A 15735-nucleotide genomic window follows, 5' to 3' on the forward strand; every position below is an offset into this window, starting at 1 on the left:
CGCAGTCAAGACCTAACAGCAAATTGATTATGCATTGGGGTGACAGGAATGTGAGATAATGATACTTCTTATGAGGTAACTTAAAACAATGTCTCTGTTTTGGGGACTCACACTACTGAAGATTGACTTTAGCTTTTTCAAGGTATGACTTTAAAAAAGAAAAAAAAAAACAGCTGTTAGGTTGATTTGTTTTCTTTCAAACAGTCTTAATGGCTTCAATTTCTAGAACTTACTCCTTGAAGACAGCAACATCACACTTGGTGATATTTTGCTCATTCGTCTTCAGAATGTTTGTTCAGTTGAGAAATGAAAATGGGTCTCAGTATGGTACATAGAGTGATTTGTTCTAAACGGCACAAAAACTGTTTCTGGGCCAGGGAAGTGTTAGTTCAAGTTCCTATAAAGTTGATGCTTACTCTGCCGCGTGGACACCATAATCCAGCCAAATCTGCACGCTGGAGACTTTCCTGTGGCTTCATTTTTACCCCAAACATATGTTATTAGCTATATGTCACAGGGAAGAGGAAATATGCAAAGGCACAGGCACTGTTCTGAATTAGGGGATCATTCCCCCCTCCCCCATTTATGGTGAAATTTGCTTCAGTTTATGTAGAGTGTGCTTTACTGTGTAAAGGGACAGTCTGGTGTTATGGGTTCAATAAAACAGAAAATCCTTTGTTGCAATGACTGGAATGCAAATATGTTTTGCAGATCTGGTTTCCTGGCATTTGGGGCAAACACTAGCATGTTTAATGCTTTTGTTTGAGGAACAAAAGTAAACACTGTAGGGAGTTCACCAAAATCCTCTCTCCTCACCCCTTCTGAAACCAAACTGAGCAAGAGGACCAAATTGCTGCTTTCTTCCCATTTTGGTCTTGCTAGGGTGGCAGCAGTCCCCCTGTTCCCATTGTTTGCTTTGCTTTACGTTTGACTCCAACAGAGATCAAAACTACATCTTATGAACTTATAGTTTGGCAATATGCTGGCAAATGGGAAAACAAGCAACATAAAGCAAATTTCTGCCACAGTGCTTTTAATATTGAGGCAGATTTTTATCTAACAGAGTCAACAGAATGGAACATGAGCACACCAGCAGCTCAGGGCTGTAAACACAGCCTCCTGATGACATATCCCTAGGGGGACAGATCATACAGCTTCTATATTATTCAGCTTGTCACTCTACTGGCACAGAACTGATTTTTGCCTCGGAAAACGTCTCTTTTCCGAAACTCCAGCTGTCCTTCATTCATAAAGCAGTGTTTTAATAAGGTGGTTGTTTACTAGGAAACAATGCTAATGGTAATAATGAATCACTAACGATATAGCTTATTCCTTTTCGTAGATGGTCTATTTGCTGCCGAACAGCTGGAGGAAAAGTGGGGAAAAATGCAATCAAGCATTTAAACATCAAGGCTGGATGTTTCCAAACATAAGTGTCCAGATGTTTAGCATTGTGGAGGTAATGTGTTTGATTGCTTGCCTTTTTCATATTTTATCTGGATCTTTTGATATTCTGTAGAAAGAGTCACGGACTATTCTTCATTTTTAGTATGCTGAGCAGATTTTTGGATTGTGAATGGCAACAATAATGCTGAAGACTGGCAAAGCCAGGCCTGGCAGGGATTGTGTGAAATGAAGGAGGAGAAGAGGAAGAGATGAGACTCAGACTGTGGTTAAATGGGTCCCTCTCCTGGCTACCACGCATGGAAGCATCTGCCTTTTTAAAGGCATCTGCTGCATCAGTTTTCAGATTTCAGTTGAGGGGCATCTAGGAATCAAGAAGTTGAGCAGAAGGATCACATCCTCTTGTCTTCCCTGAGACCCAGAGGCACAACAACCAGGTGCTTCCTTGGGCTACCCAGTTCTAAGAAAGAAAGTAAACTTTCTGCCATTGAGGATACTGGCTCAACAGGAAATCTGGTCTCACTAAACTGAAGTAGAGTTGTTCATTTCCTCAGACTGATGCCTCATCAGGCAAAATTAAAAATCTAAAGTAAACGAAATGAAGCACTTTCTCCATTTTGGATCTTTGAGTACCTGACCAAAACCAACACACGCTTCCCACTGCACTTCTGTGATATTGGTTATTGGTACTCATGATTAGAGTCATTGCCAAATGCTCCACTAAATTAAAACCCTTGCAAATTAATGATCTCATCAAAGGTGACTCCGTTTCAGAATTGGATTCATAGGTCCTGGAGCTAAAAGAAATGCCACTCCTAAAGAGTGAAAGAAAAAATGGTCATTTACTGACATGTCTCTGCAGGAATCAGTAACATTACAGATCATGTAGGAGCCAAGAATAGCCTGAGTATATTAATAACTCAGCCTGTTCACTGATTTTATTTGAGATGAGTGGTTAAAGAACACTCTGCACTGATGATGAGTCTGTGACGAGGAACAGTGTCATCATTAACATGAGGGACTGTTTAGCATTTAGAACACTTCACACATAAAAGGAACTTAACACAGGACTATTTATTGTGCTTTAGACAGATGGCTTAATGCTTCTTTAGCCTTCAGCCTATCAGGCCACCCGTGGTTTTCTTCAGCCGAGGGCTTTTAAAAAATAATTGGTCTATAGCAATTTTCCAACAAGACTGGCTGCAATATATTTTCCTAAATCTTTTTCTTACCCTTAACTATCCCTTACACAGGTTTGTGGTTGACAAACCTCCCTGACTGACACGGATTCCTCTCGCATAAATAATTACCGACAGAAAAGGAGATGAAGGGGCTGAAATTTCATCATTAATGGTTTCTTTGCCATGGAAAATCTATTCGGTAATGATTACTTGGGAAAACAGTTCGTCCCTGATTAAACACTGCCAGACTCCGGAGAAGCTGTTCCCCCAGAATCTTTCAATACAGAAAATGATAACCCAAAGTAGATAGATTACTGTGGGTGGTAAAAAAATGCATGTATGCGTTTGTTGCAAATTGCTATAGAAGAGCAATTGTCTCTCTGTCTGAGGAATATGTAAGTGTGCTTAGGAAGGAATAAAGAGGCTGCAGTTCCTCTGCTCGTCCTATCAAAGTGAGAATCGAGCACACTGGAAAAGCAAGCGGATGCATTTTTATAGTGCAAACTTCTATAAGAGTCTTAATGACTCCCTGCACTGCCTTGGCCACCGTTCAGCTCTCCAGGCCCTTCTGTGAGCTCTTTTAGAGGAACAACGTGACCGAGAGGCCTGGAGACTCTGCGGATTGGCCCGGATGGATACGTATTTGCATATTCTTCTCTGTATAATCTCCCCCGTAGGGTTCAGAAGAGGTACACTTAGGCCTGGGGCCGAGAAAAGCGATTACACAGCAGAGAAGGTTTAGTGATCAGATGTATTTAAGAGGGCAGGAGTCTCCTGGCTGTACGTCCAGGAGTGCTTGAGAGGGCTGGAAGTCTGAGTGCAGAGCCTCCTACTGGCTTTTTTCTCTTTGGGGAACAAAGATATCTCGCTGGAGGCTTAGATTTGCCGCTGACACTTTACTCAGGGCTGGACTAGAGTCCTTGCTGTTTCTGTGGCTACTGCTGGTGTCAGTCAGTGTCTTGCACCGAAACTGTCAATTTCCTCACCTATGAGGAAGAAGCCCCTTCAGTGTTCTGTCTGACCACATCCTGTTTAATTCTCAGCACGAGAGGCTAGGCCCATTCCGCCTGATGAAGGAGTTCAACAGCTTACCCCTCCACGTGCATAACGGCGATGGTCAGCTGATCATCGAGGACACGGGCCTGGACCGCGAGCGGCTGTGTGGCCAGGCCCCACAGTACGTGCTGGCCTTCGACGTGGCCACCTTCTTGCAAGAGCGTTCCGGCTCGTGCACGTGGAGGTGGAGGTGAAGGACATCAACAACCACGCGCCATGCTTTCCCCGGGCCCAGGTCCCGGCGGAGGTGTCCAAGGGCTCAGCGGTGGGCAAGCGCATGTCCCTGAAGGTGCCGGTGGACGAGGACGTGGGCGCCAAAGGGCTGCAGAGCGTGTGCCTCTCCGAGCCGCACAGCCCCTTCCGCGTGCAGCTGCAGACGCGCACGGACGGCGTCCAGTGCGCTGACCTGGTGCTGCTGCAGGAGCTGGACCGCGAGAGCCAGGCCGCCTACAGCCTGGAGCTGGTGGCCCAGGACGGCGGCCGCCCGCCGCGCTCTGCCACGGCCGCCCTCAGCGTGCGCGTGCTGGACGCCAACGACCACAGCCCGGCCTTCCCGCAGGGCGCTGTGGCCAAGGTGGAGCTGGCGGAGGACGCGCCCGTCGGCTCGCTGCTGCTGGACCTGGACGCATCCGACCCCGACGAGGGCCCCAACGGCGACGTGGTGTTCGCCTTCGCAGCCCGCACCCCGCCCGAGGCGCGCCGCCTCTTCCGCCTCGACCGGCACTCGGGCCGCCTGACCCTGGCTGGACCCGTGGACTACGAGCGCCAGGACACCTGCGAGCTGGACGTGCGGGGGCAGGACCGCAGCCTCGGGCCTCGCGCCGCCACCTGCAAGGTCATCGTGCGGGTCCGCGACGTCAATGACAACGCGCCGGACATCTCCATCACCCCGCTGGCCACCACCAGTCCGCCTGCTGCCTCACCTTTCTCCACCGCCTCTGCTCTCAGAGGGAGTGGGCGTTCTGGGGGCGAGGGACGAGACTTTGTCGAGCGGACGGAGACGCCAGACGTCAGCGCCACCTCAGTGATGCCAGAAAGGGGGGCGCGCGCGAGCCTGGTGGCGCTGGTCAGCACCTCGGACAGGGACTCGGGCGCCAATGGGCAGGTGCGCTGCGCCCTCTACTGGCACGATCACTTCCGGCTGCAGCCGGCTTAAGCCGGCAGCTACCTGGTTGTGACCGAGGCGTCCCTAGACCATGAGCGCATCGCTGAGTACAAATTGAAGCTGGTGGCCGAGGACCGCGGCGCGTCCCCGCTACGCACCGTGCGCCCCTACATAGTGCTCTTGAGCGACGAGAACGACAACGCGCGGCTCTTCACGCGACCGGTCGACGAAGTGTCTGCGCGAGGGAACAACACCCCCCACCCCCCGGGCGCCTATTTGGCCACGGTGGCCGCCCGGGACCCTGACTTGGACCGCAACGACTAGGTCACCTACCGGCTGCTGGCGGCCAGGTGGATCTCACTGGGGACGTCCTGTCCACTTACGTCTCGATGGATACCTCCACTGGGGAGCTGGGCACACGATAGGAGGAACTGGCAGAGCTGCAGCTGGGGCTGAAGGTTGCTCGACGGCTGGGTCCAGGCTGTGGAGGAGTAGAACGACCACGCACCTCAGCTGGCGACCACGCCACTCTTCAGTTGCTGAGCCCAGCTGCCTCTGCCCTCAGGTGCACTCCCGGGCAACTTGCTGACTCGACTGCAGGCAAGGGACGTGGACGAAGGCCCCAACAACGAGCTGACTTCACACCCTCCTCCGCAGCGACGGTAGCCCCGGGGCTCTAGCGCTACACCCGGCCACAGGTGAGCTGTCCCTGCAGCGCTGCCTGTCCCCGCGGTCTGCCCGCCCGCTGACGGCAGTCGTCGTGGTGCTGGACGGAGGCCAGCCGGCCCTGTCTTGCACGGCCACATTGCTGCTAGTGCCCACGGACTCGGCGCCACCTGGCGAAGAAGTGGTGCTGGTGTCACTGCCGCCTGGACCGCCAAACAAGGCGGGGCGGAGGAGACGGGGGTGGGGTTGGGGAAGAGGGGGAGAGGGAAGGGGAACCCGCGAGATGGTTCCCAGCGGCCCTCACCTCTCCGTGGTCCTGATGGATCAGTGGCTTCGGCCTTCTTCTGGTGGCCATCGTCACCGTGACTCGCTCCCGCCAAGGTGAGGCTAGGACGCAGAGGAGAAGCCTTATGAGCACAGCCAGAGCGAGTGCTGCTCGAGGAGTGGCCTGGCTGGCCCAAGTTGCAGAGCATCAGGAGCTGACTCTGGGGGCTTCGGATCTGAGGTTCTTCGTGGAGACCCCGCCCCTTTTCCCTTTCTGCAGAAGCTCAGGAGCGCTAGTCTGCGGAGATTTCCCAGTCTGGGGACAGTGGGATGTCTTGTGCTCTCGCCTCGGGAGGGGAGCGGGATCCTGTAGGCTCAGGTAGAGCACCTCCAGCTCTCTTAGTGTCCTCATTAACGTTTAGTATATCTTCATGCCTGGAGCGTTATGAAAATTCAGTGCCTGATCAGGTTTGGGATTTCAAATGGCTAATTTTTCGGGACTTTATTTTTTATTTGAGAAGAAATATTCTTCACAGATGAGGGTGGAAGGAGGCCAGACGGTCACGTGTTCATATAGGCCTATGCCTGTTTCTGCCTCTGGTAACTTCCTTCTGGGTCCAGTTTGAATACCTTCATCCCAGTACGATTCAGGGCTTAAATGCTGGGTTCCGGAAGCATTCCAGATGCGGCATGCTGTGCCTGCGCTGTCAGCTTTGGTATCTAAGGGTCAAATATTATTAACTGCTGCTCTCACCCCTCTTTTGAAATAGGGTTCAGTCTCGGGTCCTTTTCATTCCCCATGCCTGTGTGAAGAGGATAAATCTGCTGCAAGTTTAAGGTAATTTCAGAGTATTCATCATTATCTTTAAGCAATGTGTTTGACGTTTTGTACATTTTTATGGATAACAGAGTAATGCTTTCCTTTTCACTTCCAGTACACATTCAAATACAGATGAATTATTCTGCAAGATAGTGGAAAAGGAGAAGTAAATTGAAGGACAGCAGTTCTGATATCAGCAGAGAGAGCTTCAGGAAAGCATCTTGTTGAATCATTGCAAAGCAAGAGGGTGAGTTCAAACCTGTGAGTTTGAAGCTCTTCCTCTCAAAGTCACCATAATACTTTATGCCTGAATGCACGAGAGAAAACTAAATGAGTTATCTCAGCTGTGCATTCATAGAGGAGAGTATGCTGCGTGCTGCTGAGTAGAGCTAGCGTTTTTGGACCACTGATTATTTAGTTGGTTCTATGTATTTTAGATACTTTACAGTTATGGACTTATTTACTCCCCATAATAAATCCAATGAGGTAGGAAACCAAGGCACAGAGTGTTCCAGTTGAGATCTTACCCAGGATTTCTTGCTCTAGATTTCCTGCTCTTAATCTCCCTGCTAAGCTCCCTCTGTTAATGCAAAAAGATTAAAACACTGAAAAATCAGAATATTGTGGTTATTAGCACTAAAATAATTTTGTGCCACAAGCAATAAAGGTAACTTCCCAAATGTGGAGATTCTGGAAGGCAACAGACTATGACTAGGTAAATTTTGAATAGGCCAGGACTCCGTTTGCTGGGAACGTATGAATATGTGGTTTTGTTTGGCTCTCTTTGTTTGGAGAATCTGGCACCAACACTACCTCATACTATTCAGTCCATCTCCTGTAGTGTCTGGAGATTTTGTTTTAGGCCAAAATCTCTGTAATGGTGTTTGGTTCTGGAGGGGTATCTCCTGTGGGGAAAGGCATAGTCAATTATGAGGTATTTTTGTGTTAGACTCCATGATAGTGGGCACCAGATCTTGAGTCCCTCAAAGAAAACACCTTACTCTCAAAGATGAGCCCCAATGGTATGTCCTACTGATTCAAGTGCCTCTGCACCATAATGGATATTTTTGTCCCATCTATGTTTAGTTCCTTCAACTTTTTCTTTTTTAAATGAGATGACTCTAGAAACATCTGCATCCTGGTCCTCTTCTTCTGAATATTCTCTAGTTTGTAAATATCTTTCCTAAAATGAGGCACTTAGAGGCAAACACAGTACTACAGAACCAGTCTCTCTCATGACCTCCAAATTCATATATCCATTCGCCTATTCAGCATTTCCATTTGGGTGTTTACTGCACATGCCACATGTTCAAAACTGAACTCTTGATTTCTATTCTCCAAACCTGTTCTTTCTCTAGTGTTTGTATCTCAGTAAATGACACATCTGTTTCACTTATTGCTTGCTCTGGCCCAAATCTTTCACGTCATTCTTGATTTTATTTTCCCACATACAAATTCCAATCCATGATCAATTTGGATTTACTTCAAAATCCAAAGAGACAATCCATTGATTCTCAATTAATTCTCAGTTAATCAATTAACTGCCTTTGTGGCTGCTACCCTGCCCCAGGCACTGTCCTCTCTTGCTCAGCCCACTGCAGTGGCCTCAGAACTGGCCTCTTTGCTCCTGTTCTTGCTGTCTTGCCATCTACTCTCCATACAGGAACTGGAATGATCCTCTCGTTTCAGAAGTCAGGTCACATTACTCAACTCTCCAAAGATTTCTCACTTAAAATGAAATCCAAAATCCGTATCATGGTATCCCAGCCACTACTGCTGTGTAAGCAACTAGCCCAAAATGTGGCAGCTTAAAACAACCATTTTGTTATGCTTACAGATTCGATGGGTCAATTTGACAGGACAGAGCAGGGATGGCTTGTTTCTGCCTCAGTGTCTGAGGCCTTCACTGAGAAGCTGTGATGGCTGCGGGCTGGTATCATCTGAAGGCTTATTCAGTCACATGTCTGGCATGTGGACTAGGATGACTCCAAGTCTAGCACTGCTGGCTTGGGGGTGGGAAGGGAGGCTACCTGTGTCCTTTACACTTGGCTCGATTTTCTCACAGCATGGCAGCCTCTGGAAAGTCACGTGCTCCAGGTTGCAAACATGAATGTTCTACCAAACAAGAGAGAAATCATATGCTCTTTTATGACCCAGTCATTTCTGGTCCAAACAGTCTTAAGCCCACCCAGATTCAAAGGGAGGGGACAAGGACCCTACCTCTATGGTGGAAAATTATTAAAGAATTTTGGGGCCATGTTTGTAAACCAGCCAGACAAGGCCCATAAAATCCTACATTATCTGGCCCCTAGCTGCTTCTCCCACCTAAGTTCTTACCACTCTTCCCCTTGATAACGTAGGTCCTTTTATTGGCTTTCTTGATTTTGAATACATCAAGCATAGCTCCATCTCAGATCTCAGGGTCTTGCTGCTCCCTCTGCCTGGTAAACTCTTTCTTGAGACATCTGTGTTGTTTCCTTCCTGCTTTCATTTAGGCCTTGGCTCAAATGTCCATCTGCTCAAAGAGGTCTTCCATACCTCAGATTGCCTGTCCCTCTGTCACTCTCCATCCTGCTTTATTTTCCTTCATAGCATTTGTCATTGCCTGATAGGGTTTTATATCTGTGTATTATTTTTTCCCTGTTCTAGGGTGAATCACCAGCATCAAATGTATATTAAAAAGTTTACTGAAAGGATGAATGGTGATGTGGTCTAACCAGCAGATACATTGCAACTCTATGACTATGTTATGATAATATCGCATTTTACATTAGGGTAAAATTGGGTTGGTGTTTTTAGAAGTTCCATTGTGCCGCTTTACTTTTTGGAAAATTTGGCTGTCATCTTAACAGTTGATTTTACGGTAAATTTATCTTTATGGATCATTTAATGTTAAATTAGCTTTTTCAAAAAAATCAAATTCGTGGGACTCCTCCTGTTGATTCTGTAGTCAGAGAAGAACCAGCTTCTTCTTGCCTTAACTCAATTTCCTCTTCCTCTTAACAGGCAGGCTCTCTGAATACGTGATAGCTCAAGGTACTGCCGGGACAAACAAGACTGATCAAGACAATGCATTCAACCTGAGAGGATGGAGTTTCTTGGTAATGACATTGACAACATTTCGTCCTACCTATAGTCAACAGCTACATTATATTTAATTATTAAACATTTACCCAGCACTTACTATGTGCCAGGAACTGTTCTAGGTGTTTTACAAATATTAACTCACTAAGTCCTCCTAATAATGCTAGTAGGTAGGTACTGTCATTTAACCCCATTTCACAAATGGGGAAACTGAGGCATAGAGTTCTCAGAGTAATTTGATCAAGACCATCAGCTGTAAGGGTAGAGTTGGGTTTCTGCCTCCAGGAGTCTAGCTCTGGTGTCTATGCTTTTAGTGTTCTGCTGTGGCGTATTTTCAGTAGGTTTTTAAACACTTATTTTATGGGTCTTCTAAAGATTTAGGACCGATTTACATTCCTGAGGGTGTTTCTGTCTTTGACTTTGAATGAAATGGTCTGATTTATGGTTTGGTTTATACTCCAACTTTCTGCTGCATTTTCTTGTAAAACTTTTAGTAGGATTATTGAGAGGATGACGTGAGCGATGGCAAGATGATTGAATTAGATGTTGACAGCTGGAAATGAGAAGTTTAGTGAAGGCATTTTTATTATTTTTGCATCTCACTATTAATAGTTAACACACAGAGTGAATGCATTAATAAATACATCGATAATCTTCAGAAACTTCATTTTAGATTCTAATTTTAACCATTCCTCCCACCAAACCTGTATCAGAGAGTCCAGCAAATCGTTTAATTTACTTGCTTGAATTTTATTTCCACTTCATTTCCTCAGTGCACCAGCAGGTGGAGGTACAAGTCATTGGTAGAAAATCCAGAGGAAGAAGAAAGAAAGAAACGGCTAGAAAACCAGTCCCTGAACAACTGAATGTTCCTCGCATTTTTAAGTATATAGCTACACAGCAGTCGGACAGTTTTTAATATTTTAAACTATTGCATTTTATTTCCACGTTGTTTCAGATTATTCAGAACAAAAACCATTTAAGGATCTTGAAAGATTAATCCAGGAATCTCAGAGCAGCCAGGATCTTTCATCACATCAGGAAAATAGCTACAGGATAGCACTTTCTTCAAGCCCCCTTTGCCCTCACGTTTCCCAGCTGAGAAATATGAATTTCCAACCAGAACACTCAGAACTCAAAGGATGTTATTTTCAAGTCTATGCCTCCCAAAGTGAAGGGCTGCCAAGGGTAGATGACAGAGTTCAAAGCTGCAGGCCACCAATGCCGCCTCCCCCCCTTCTCAGACAGAGTAATGAATTAAATCATCCTTCAGTGCATGGATCACCTTCACACACCTCAGAAAGAGCCACTTCCTTTGGAAATGCTGCAACTCATATAGACAGTTATGTTTGGGGAATATACACATTTATGTTTCTGTCAAGTATTTATAAGCCAAGTTGCGTACACAAGCCTCGTAGTTTTGATAGACATCTCCCTAAATTATGTCACCAGTCAATGTCAGAGCACACGATAATTTTATATAATCCAGGATATTTTGCCAAAGAGTCTTAGCTGTAGCCTTTATTGCCCCAAATATATTAAGTGAACATATATTTTATGTTCTAGTATCATTTATGAATGTAAGTAAAATAGTCAATCTAGCTGTTTGTTTATGTTTGAGTGTTTGCAATTCTACTGGGAACATAATTTAAGTTTGAATAATTTTAGGCTGGATTAAGAATCTGGGCCCCAACTGTAACCACAGGCCCAGTGGGGAGAAAGAGGAAGCTGTGGACAAGCACCACTGGGGTGGGGGAACTCAAATCATTTCTCTAGCTTGACATCTGAGAGAGTTTCTGGGTGCTTAATGGTAAAGCAGCGGCAGATTCTGGCAATGGCTGAAAGTCAAATGGAGGTGGCTGGTGATGTGCTTTTGGGCACTCAGCCCATTCACAGCAGCAGCTCAGTCAGAGGCTGGGTTGCGGGGATGGCATGAGCTAGAGAGAGTCATAAGGCTTCAGTTGTCCGGGTTAGATTCCCAGCAGGACTCCTCTCCTAGCTGTGAGCAGGAGGCTAGGTGGAAACTGAGGCAGAAGACTGGGCAGAAAAATGGTTGGACCCAAAATGTGGTGACTTGCAGAGTACGTGAGCTGCTGGACTTCATCTGTGGCTAGTCAGATCTGGGGGCAGCAAGCCTGGGTGATGGGATAGAAGCATCTGCATTGTGTCTTGTTTTTTTCAAGATTGGTTCAAACTGTGGGTAGAATGGAGTCTGCAAATGCAGGACACTAGAGTCTCCCAAACTGAAAGAGTCTGGTGTCATTGTGATCTGACGGGCAAAAATGGTCCGCCCAATACAAGAACCACTAGCTGCATGTGGCTGCCAAAAGTTAAATGAATTAAAATTCAATATGATGAAAAATTCAGTTCCTTGATCACATTAGCCAAATTTTAGTTGCTCAGTTGCCACACATGGTTAGTACCTATGGTATTGGACAGAACAGCTATAAGACATTTCCATCCTCATAGTTCTAATGAGATAGCACCGATCTAGAAGGGGCAGGCTCGAGGACCACCCCCTTGGGTTGGGGGTGTTTAGGACAACAAGTGACCCACCATCCTTGCTCAGCATATATATGGGGGACTGTGTATTCTTATCTGTTCTCCACATTTCCCTGGTTCATGACAGTTAGTCTTTTATTGGTTTATACAAGTATTTCAAAATGGATTGACACATTATATTATTTATTATGAAATATTTGAAAAGTGTCTAAAGACAAGAATTCCCAATAGTACAAGTTTTTCTGCAGGCCTGGGGAATTTCTAAAGGCTCTTCTGCTCTTCTAGCTAGCATCTTAAATTTGTAGTCCTCATATTCAGTCCTATAACCTTAGAGATTTTGCAGCAACTGTCATGATAAAACCAACTTACTCTTACTCTTAAACTCTCCTGAGAAATAATTCAGCAGTAATCATACTTTAGCCATGCTCAGGCAAGCAGGTGTACTTCTGACTCCTTTGGCCGCTGGCCTCCTATAGAAAAATCACTGCTGTAGAAATTGGTTTCCAGACCCCTGTAGTACCTTTAGAGTCAAGATGCTGTCCCAAGTGTCAACTCTTCAGAACAGGTGGTCTAGGCCTCAGAGAGGCTGCAGCAAATATGAACATACCTAGCTATACATAAGACATACCTTAAAAGTAAGACGTACACCTATCTTTTGGGTCACATTGAATAGTATTTCAACTTCATTAGAGTAATTTGTTAAGTCATTGAATTCTGTGGAAAACATTATTTAGAACCCAAGAAGTTAAAACTTTCCCTCAAATTTATGAATGTAGGATTAGATGTATTTGTTTTTCTTAAAACCAGGTGCACGTGTATTTATGATGTTAGCTTCTACTTTAATTATGATTTCTCAAGCAGTTTGTAACTCCTGAATCCTGCCTTTTTATGACTGAATTCTCAGTGAGAAATAATAATGGACAATATTTATCAAACACTCAAGGTGTAAAGGCTCTGTGCCAAATGTTTTAGATGAATTATTGTATTTATGCCTCGTAACCATCCTAGGAGGTAGTTATATTATCATCCCCATTCTATGGATGAGGAAATGGAGGTTTAGAGAGGATAATTTGTCTGAGTTCATACAATAAGTCAAGGAATTGTGATAAGATATTAAAGTGCATGAACTTTAGGTTTACAGCTGGACAAAATTTTATACATACGCACCCAGGTAACCATCACCCAGATTAAGGTATAGAACATTTCCAGCTCCCTAGAAGGCTTCTTCATGCGCCTTCCTAGGCAATAACTCTTCCCAAAGTAACCACTATTCAGACCTCTTTCACCGTCTATTACTTTTTCCTATACCTGAACTTCATTTAAATAGGATCACACAGTGTATCCTCTTGGGTGCCTGGCTCAACATTATGTCTATGAGCTTCATCCATGCTGTGTACTAGCAGTTTGTCCTTTCTTGCTGCTGGGTAGTATTTCATTTATGAATTTGCCACAATTTGTTTATTCATTTTACCCTTGATAGACATTGGGGTGATTGTAAGTTTTTGGCTCTTGTGAATAGTGAATTCGTTTACACATTTTTTGGTGGGCATAAACCCTCATTACTGTTAGCTGTATACCCAAGAGTAGAGTTGCTGGGTCAAATGGTGATGGATCTAGGATTTGATCCTTGAATTTTCTGACTCTACTGTTACCCATTGTGCAACACCCACTACATCAATAACAGCTAACATTGACTAAGGGCTCTGTGTGGGCTAGACACTCTGCTAAGCTCTATTTTTCTAAGCAGGTTCTTGATATAATTGAGAACTTTCTATAAGCTTAACTAATAACAGCAGGGGGAGTTTTATATTTGTTCAACAAATAAGGCAGTCTTTTAAATTATCATTAAGTAGCTGATGTATTACAATGTGTGTGGAACACTTAGTAGCTTCTCTTTGAAAAGATCACAATAATATCCATCTTTGACAGACTTCTTTTACTCATTGAAGTGTATACAGTAAGAGTACAGTTAGCAATTGACTGTTCATTTACTCATATACGGTAATTAGCTAAGGAAGAAACAAATCAATTTAAAACCAATTTCCATAGTCTACACTTGCTCAGGAATTGATTGCAGACTCGAATTTGCCGAATAAAAAGTGAAGCTAGCTAATCTCAATTTGTATTTCATCGAGTAAATGTCAGCTATTGATTTCTATGGCTTACTGCTGGTGAGGCCATATGTCTGTCATTCTTTACAGGTAGCACAATCACTGTGCAGTTTAATTAGGTGTGGGCTAGTCATTCACTTGCTTGTGGAAGATGAAACATTTAACTGTAGTGGGAGGAAAGACCTCAGCCAGCTGTCTGTTCTATCACCCACTTTCAGACTCTTACTCATCTTAATTTAATGTCCATTGATTCTTATTGTTGGGTGTTGTACAGAGGAGCCCTTTTGTAATGTGGTGTTGGAAGATTGGGCTAAAACTGACTTTGTAGGCTAACTGAATTCTTGCAAGCTTTCTTGAATTCTTGACAACGCAGCATTACATTTTAAGGGAATGACTTGACCTGTGCATTACAGAACAGTTTCCACAGTGTACCAGATTTTCTTAAAGAGTAATACATGCTGCCTTGGTCATACAGGATTTGTTTACTATTTGACAAGTTGTGATGCCTTCTGACCTGGCCTTACACAGAATGTGCAATCTTGCACTGTACTCAAATACTGCAATTCATGTAAAAAGTGGCCTCAAGTAACAGTGAAAATAATGTCTTCTTTCTCAGAAGAAGTACTGTAACCTCTTTGTTTTTGATTGCCTCACCAAAATGGGGATAATAGTACCTGCTTCATAGGGATTTTGTCAAGATAGCTAAATGAGAGTACATATAAAATGCATAGAGCAATGCTTTGCATTTTAGTGATCACTTAATAAATGCTTATTATTATCATCAGAGACATTTTTCATTCTCTCCTGGAGTTGTTTAAATTGATGTAGTTTCTTATTCCAAATATTCCTACATTTTTCTCTTTATTTCTTTCTGTTTGGTGCAATTAGTATTTTTTCCATCTCTTTTGGTTAGCTATTATTATTTTTTTAAACTAACTTCTCAAATAGGTGGAGAATAATGGTTAAAGTCCCCTGGGCATTACAATATTTTTGACAGTGGTATGAGCCTCTGACTCAAAAAAAGAAAACAGAGGCAGTAGAAGAATCTGCTGATGGAGAGACCACAGAACTGGAACTGCAGGAGGGGAGCAAAGTGAAGTTGAAGAGAATGATGTCAGCATCATGGAGAAGTGAGCTCTCCTGGTGATCCCTCCTCTCCACAATACAATAAAAAAGACATTCATATTCCAACAGAGAACATCCGCACAACACAGAAGTCATCTGAGAGACCCATGCAGCCATACATAAGGAGGTGGAGGTGCTGGAGCTCCCCTTGGAGGAAGTGGAATGGGGTAAGGAAAAGCATTGCTCCCTCCCCAAAGACTGAGACCCAGGGATTGCCTGTGGCCTTTGAGAGGGAAGGAAGGATGGAGGGGGGTGCCCATTTGTGGGAATATCAAATCTCTTCAAGGTCCCTCACAGCCTAGGGGAAAGCCCCCTATTGGGTGAACGCTATTGAGGGGGATGATTTCATCAAGCCAACACCCCAGGAGAGCAGATAGTAAGGACAGAGCGAGAAAACTCCAAGAGCATGCAGAAGAA

At 44.8% G+C, this 15735-nt stretch overlaps 1 pseudogene; it reads left to right on the forward strand.

Annotated features, from left to right (window-relative positions):
- Positions 1-2382: 2382 nt before the first annotated feature.
- LOC106839867 (protocadherin-8-like) overlaps positions 2383-15735 on the forward strand; it is a 31684-nt pseudogene continuing 18331 nt past the window's right edge.

The sequence above is a fragment of the Equus asinus genome, chromosome 11, assembly GCF_041296235.1.
Source record: "Equus asinus isolate D_3611 breed Donkey chromosome 11, EquAss-T2T_v2, whole genome shotgun sequence".
Lineage (NCBI taxonomy): Eukaryota > Metazoa > Chordata > Mammalia > Perissodactyla > Equidae > Equus > Equus asinus.